Consider the following 7,064-nt stretch of genomic DNA (forward strand, 5'->3'; position numbering starts at 1 on the left):
TTTTTAACTAACACGACGCAATATTTTTCGTTCGACGTGGAATCATTTCATTTAACGTCGTTAGGTTTAATATAACCGACGTGGATTTTAATTTTTAAATTATGAATAGAATTTTTTTTCCCGTGACCTTTCAGTTTATTTTTCAATTACAGTGCGTTATAAATAGAGTTTTTTTTCCGGAGGAAATTTAAAACGAAGGAAATTAATATTCTGCAATATGTAAAGTTTCTTTTTTGGATGACAGATTTAAATAAAATAAGAATATAAAAACAACGAATGTGTAAGTCAAGTAGACGAAAAGTTGCTTACATATAAAACCATTTCAAAAAAATAATACGGCGGTTACATATAACTACGACGTATAAATTACAAAATACGACGGTACATTTCACTTCGGACGTGGTAAATAAATACGACAGTAGTTTGTAGGTACCGTCGTAGTAAACTCAAAAATAAAGTACATAAGTAATAACTCGCGTCATGGTAGATTATTTAACACGTCGTTTTTATTAATTTACCGACGTGGATTTCTGTAATATACGTCGATAATACCGACGTTGATTTTACAATTTAAACGGCGGTTTTTTTGTAAGGACCGCCGTTGGTTTTAAAAATTTATTCTATAAATTTGTCGCTTTCATTCATTTTCGGTTTACATTTAAGGTTCCAAGTTCTTCCTCTCTCAGTCTCTCATGTCTCAAAGACAATAATTTGGATGTCTTTCTCAAAGAGAAATTGAGCTTACTCGCATCAAATATATGTCCACAAGAAGAAGCTTGTCAACTAGCCTTCTCACTTCCTTGATCAAGCCTGATAGGGCACTTAGTGCTTCTGAATACTCCTTGCTTTCCATCAAAAGAGATGCAAGCCTGGCCTCCACTCGCTGTCGAAGGAAAGTTCGCTTCTCAGGGAAATCTGAAGATCAGATGTGCCTGATCCTCTGCTTGATTTTCTTGCCTAAGAAGATCCGTCGGATTTGTGATAGCCTCTTCCTTTATCCGTAGAGCTTCAGAAGAAGAAAATGGGTTTCAAGAATGCGATAAAGAATAGAAATGGCTTCAGATGGCCTCTAAAGCATGAGCAATTGAATCAGTAGTTTCTGGGAGATATGATGAAGACATTGTCAATGCTTTGAACTATACAAGTCCTGCAGAAAGATAAAGGAAAGAAACTGAAACAACGACGGTTTTCTGTTCTACCGTCGTCTTTTCTCGTCGTCTATATCAAGGTAAGATGGCGGTAGATTTATAATTACCGACGTAGATTATTTTGTTAAACGTCGTTAAGTGTACTACAACCGACGTGGATTTTATTTTTAAATTATAAATAGAGTTTTTTTTCCCGTATTCTTTCAGTTTTAGTTTTCAATTACAAAGCGTGATAAATAGATTTTTCTTTCCCGAGGAAATTTAAAATGAGGGAAATTAATGTTCTAGAATTTGTAAACTAACACGACGCAATATTTGCAAATCTGTGTCATCTGTTAAGATTATGATGTGGAACAGAGTTCCATCTGGTAAGATTTCGTAACCCTTGGGATCTCAGACAAATCTGATTATGTCGGCGGTGTTCTATATAAACCGTCGTGGTTATTTCAATTCTTGTCATTAAGTAGATCTACCGACGTAGGATAAGAAAATCAAAGAAAAAAATTGTTAACAAAAATTCTTATTAAGACGACCGTTAAAATTAAAGGTACGACGTATAAAATGAATAAATACGACGTTAAATTTTATTGTACGATTTAAAGATAACGTCGTAGAACTATACGAGAATGACGTCGATATATTTATATTTTCCGTCGTTGTAAATTAATTTAATACGGCGATATTTTGTATTTTAAAGCCGTGGATTTGTTTGTAATTATACGGCGTCTTATACGAAAACCTCGTCGTGTTATTTTATGAGTAAAAACGGCAGTTTTTATTGAAATCGTCGTCTTTACTTTCTACGTCGGTCGATTCATAACTTCTGCCGTTCTTTGTTGGCATTGATTTTACACTGCGGAAATCTGTTTCAAATAGACGTCAGTTGTTTAATTATGTACGTCGTTGTTTTTGAACAGCCATTTGAATCTCCATTTTTTAGTTGTCTAAGGTTGTATTACACGACGGTGTTTTTAGAACCGTCGTCTTTTTATAAACCACGACGGTTTTCACTTAGACCGTCGTTGTTTTCTGGTCGTCTTTTTCACTTTTTGTAGTAGTGTTAGCTATATTTAATGACTTTTGTGCTTTAATTAGGGGAGAATAAAAATTTAAAATATATGTAATTATATTAAATGATTTGGCATGCCACAGATGGTATACAATTGTGGTACACAAAAGATGGTCTCTCTAGCATTACCATTCACGAAAACAAGATAAATAGCCAAAAGCTTCAACACATTGATGAGGTATATGAACTCCACCTCAATTCATATTTGAAAAATGCCTAACCTAGACATTCTTAAAAATTAATAAATAAAAATATAACTTATACATCGGAGAGTTTTTTACTTACACAATGCCACACTAGTGTTCCCAGAGCTCATATTTTTCTTTGGTTTAAGGAGCAAGTCTTATCATTTAGCTTGTTGGAATTTCCTTCCATATTGAGCACTGAATTTTATGAAGCTATCTTCGTTTTCAGTTAATTTGTACAGTTCACACTCTTAAGATCAACCCATAATTATCCACTACTAGGTCTTTGTAAAAACACAAGCGAAAATTCATATATAAAACGAAGTATAAATCCTAAAAATCCATTTTTCAACATGCACTATTCTGGTTCTGGAAAGTTCTAATTTTCCATTTCTCTTTTAAATCTATGGATTGACGTGGCAAGTCACTGACTGTACAGATCTGATCCAATGGCCAAAAACCACTAGAATGTACTCAAACCGTCATTTTCTTTCAGAGAGCCCCTAATGGTAATGCTAGAGAGACCATCTTTTGTGTACCACAATTGTATACCATCTAATGTGGCAAGCCAAATCATTTAATATAATTACATATATTTTAAATTTTTATTCTCCCCTAATTAAAGCACAAAAGTCATTAAATATAGCTAAGTATATTTTATTATCCCCTAATTATAGCACAATTACCGATAGGAGTCTTTATTCTATCTTCACTCTCTCTTCTTCCTTCTCCCTACACTGTCTTCTCCAAAACAATTTTATGATTGCCGGATTTTTCATGGGTGTTAAACACAGAATCAACCCCTTTCCTCATGTTGGCTACCATTTTTTGTTCTTTTGTCTCTTACGGCCTGCAACTGTGGTCAATTTCGCAACCAAAAAAAAAAAACCTAGTCGCTATAATGTGGTGGAAAAAGCAACTGATCCGATAAAAACTTTATATCTTCATGGACTCCCTCAGAAATCTAACTATACTGTTCTTGACAGGACCAGATACAAATTCCGCTTTGGAATCCGAACCAGACCCTGTGCGTGTCCGACACCTGGCGAATGTCGGGCACAAATGACATATTTGCCCATCTCTACAAAACACGATAAAAATAATAAGGTGAACTTCTACCGGAAAACCGGCAGAGTTTCCCTTGTAACTGGCTCAATACCAAAACATTTACACCTGTCAAAACAAGTATATATATACAACCAACTGTCAGCATATGTATATATACATTCCAACAGTTCAAATCTCAGTCTAGGGCAAAACATCAGAGCGACTACTAAATGTACAAAAGAGTGAATCTTTTTACAAAATAAAATCCTACATCAGTAGAAAGGCGCGGAAGATGGGAAGTGGCCCGGTGGTGGATTCCTATGCACGTCTACTGCCTGGGGGGTGCAAAACAACAAAAAGGGTGAGTGGACCCAAAAACAAAGCTTAGAAAATACCATATGAACATACTAACCCCACTGTAAAAACAGTTATACAAACTAGCTTATTTTCTTTATTTCTGAAATCAATGCATGTATATAACTATACATTTGAAAACAGTTTAAAACTATTACCGAGGTGTACCCTATTTCCGTCAATTCCTTGCATCACCATGGGTGACACATGCTCGCAGGTCTCAGTGACACGAGGTCAGTCTGAGCCGCAACTCGCAGGATTCAGGGAACCGTAGTCCACCTTTATCCACATTACTCGCTCCACACGAGTTCGAGTACCAAGGAACTCGTGGGGCAACTGTCAAGCATGCTGACTAAACCGAAGGCAACAAATATAATCCGAAGGCAACATTTAATATCTGGGTACCAGGTGGTTTAAGAAAATATAAAGTTTCTGGAGAAAATCTTATGAATAATTAACTTTATGAAACCTTTAAAATTCTGCTGCCATTTATCTGATAATTAAAGAGAATATCTTTTTCTATATTCTTTAAAGGAGATTTCACTCGGCAGCATGCAACATAAAATATTTAACAGAATAAAACAGCTTATAACTGAAACTGAACTACTTAACTGAAACTGAACTGCTTAAATTCATTTATAAAAACAAAGAGTCCACTCACTGATAGTCTGAGCTCGCTGGACCTCTTGAAGATCCCTCCTGCGGGTCAACTAGTGCCCGAGTGCCTGATTCAATGACCATAATATGCTATTAATACAATATAGTATTAAATTAAAAACCCTACCCCGGCTCCTAAAAGTACGTGCGTCAATTTAAAGTGATCCCTATGCCCATAACAGCTTTCCTTCCACGTGGGGTAGTTTAGCGGTATCTTGGGACTCAAATAGCGCTAAAGTCCAAAAAGTCAATCCGGAACCCCACGGGTCCATGACCTCACAATATGATCCGGATGCAGCTAGAAGGTCCAATATATTTAGGACACATGTCCCGAGGGTATTGGTGTCAATCGGACGGTCGAATCGATCACAATCCTGGAATCGCATAATTTCTAAACCCTAGCCCTAGGGTTTGCGATTTCGGAGTATCCGGGACTCCAATTCACAATCCGTCGAATCCTACACGTTTCTAAAATTATCTAGAACAACATATCTGAAATTGATTACGATCCAACGGCTCAACAGTATTGAACCCGGTAATTGCACAATATGGAAAATTCGTTCGAGGCTCAAATGGTATCCAAATTGAGATCCGCAAATTCATATGCGCTCGTGACGACCTAAGGATCACATCAGAACACAGTGTCATGGCACCACCCTTGCCCATGCGCCACCGCACGCGCCGGCAGCGATGGGTGTCCAAAGCGATAACGCATTGTCAGAAAATCGCAAAACCAAGGCTCCAAACTCCTAACCTAGGTATAACACCATATTTGGAACCACTTTTGTTCTTGGACCAACCCCAAAAACTGACCGGAAGTGGCCGAACACGGAGGCCAACAACTGGCCGGAACTTCAAGTTCAAAAATCCAATAGCTACACTGAGAACTGATTAATTCCTACCCAACAGGCAGCTAGAACAGCTCGAGAGGTTCAAAATCAATACCTGGCTCGACTGAAACGGTGGCCGGAGGAGGGAGATCGGCGGCTGTGAAGATCGGGCGACGTCGGCCGCTTCTTCTCCAAATTCTGGCGAAACCAGGGCAGCTGGAGGCGGGAGCTGGCTGGGGTTGGAAGAGGACGTCGTCCCGGTCAGTCTGGTACCGACCCTGTCCACAGCCGTGGCCGGTGGCCGGAGTTGTGAAGGAGAGAAGGAGGATGGCGCGGGAGAGGGTCGCGCGAGGGAGAGAGAGAGAGAGAGAGAGAGAGAGAGAGAGAGAGAGAGGTTTTATAAAAATTCTGAGTTTCCTAATTACCGTTTTGCCCTTCGTGATATTTTAATCGTATTTTCTTCGTTAAAACTCCGATTTGAGCTCACTTCGTGTCTATGAACTCATTTCGTCATGCTTTACGCAACGGTGTATGTGGTAATTGTCAAATTTCTTTTCGGTCAAAAAGTCAAATTTGAGTTCATAATTTATTCCAAGGGCAATGTCCTTCCGCATAATAAATTACTAATTAAATATGAATTTTAGGTTTGGGTCATTACAGTTCTTGTATATCTGAAATAATATAATATTTAGAATCAAAACCCAACTACCTTTCCTTGTTGTATGAAATGGGTGAGACGGAGGAGGAGGAAGAGGAAAGGCTATAAATGAATAAATAAATAAATAAATAAATAAATCTGATGGGATCAGTGCATTAATTAGGAGAGAATAAAAATTTAAAATATATGTAGTTGTATTAAATGATTTGGCATGCCACATCATCTTTCACATAAAATGGTATACAATTGTGGTACAAAAAGATGGTCTCCCTAGCATTACCCTTTCGTGAATGTGCCTGATTGTGTCATGGCTTGGCATAATCACAGAAGGACATGTGGCATGCAAACCAAATCAAGCGATAACTAAATGGAATGGTATAGTCTCTACATTATACCCTCAAAGAAGTTGTAGAAACCATGAAGAACTAAGAGTCCGTTTCCTATCTTATTGGGATCCAATTTTATAAACTCAAAAATAGATTTGAAGTCTAAAGTAGGGCTCGTCAATGGGCCGGGCAGGGCTAGCCAGCCCAAATTTAATGGGCTTGAGCTGGGCTGGGCCGGGCTTTAAAGAGGAGAGAGAAAATATTGAGTCGGGCCGGGCCGGGTTTTTTTAGAAAATTCAAAGCCCAAGTCCGACCCATGAGCCGAGCTTGAGAAAGCCCATCGGGCCAGGCTGGGCTAAGCCCAACCAGCCCTACTTCATTAAAAAAAAATCATAAACTTAATCATAAGGGCATTTTAGTCCAAATTTGAGATTAAACTCACTTAATTCCAATATTTTCACATCAAACCAAATCTATAAAACACCTAATAAGGTCACACAACTTATAAGATTTCCATAAAAATAATAAAACCAAGTATTATTTTTGAGATTATTACATAATTAGATCGTAATACGTTTCAAGAAATAATTTTAAAAAATAATAAGTATCAAATTTTTTTTTTTTAAAGGATGGTATGAATGAATATGCAAATATTTGGTGATGTGTTCAAGAAAAGCATGATTATATTTGGTGGTATGGTTATGTTTCGTGATATGATTATATTTGGTGATGTGATATGTTGTTTATCTTATATATATATATAATTGTTGAATTAATAATTGACACAAAT

Source organism: Prunus persica, chromosome G3 (genome assembly GCF_000346465.2).
Source record: "Prunus persica cultivar Lovell chromosome G3, Prunus_persica_NCBIv2, whole genome shotgun sequence".
NCBI classification, from domain to species: domain Eukaryota; kingdom Viridiplantae; phylum Streptophyta; class Magnoliopsida; order Rosales; family Rosaceae; genus Prunus; species Prunus persica.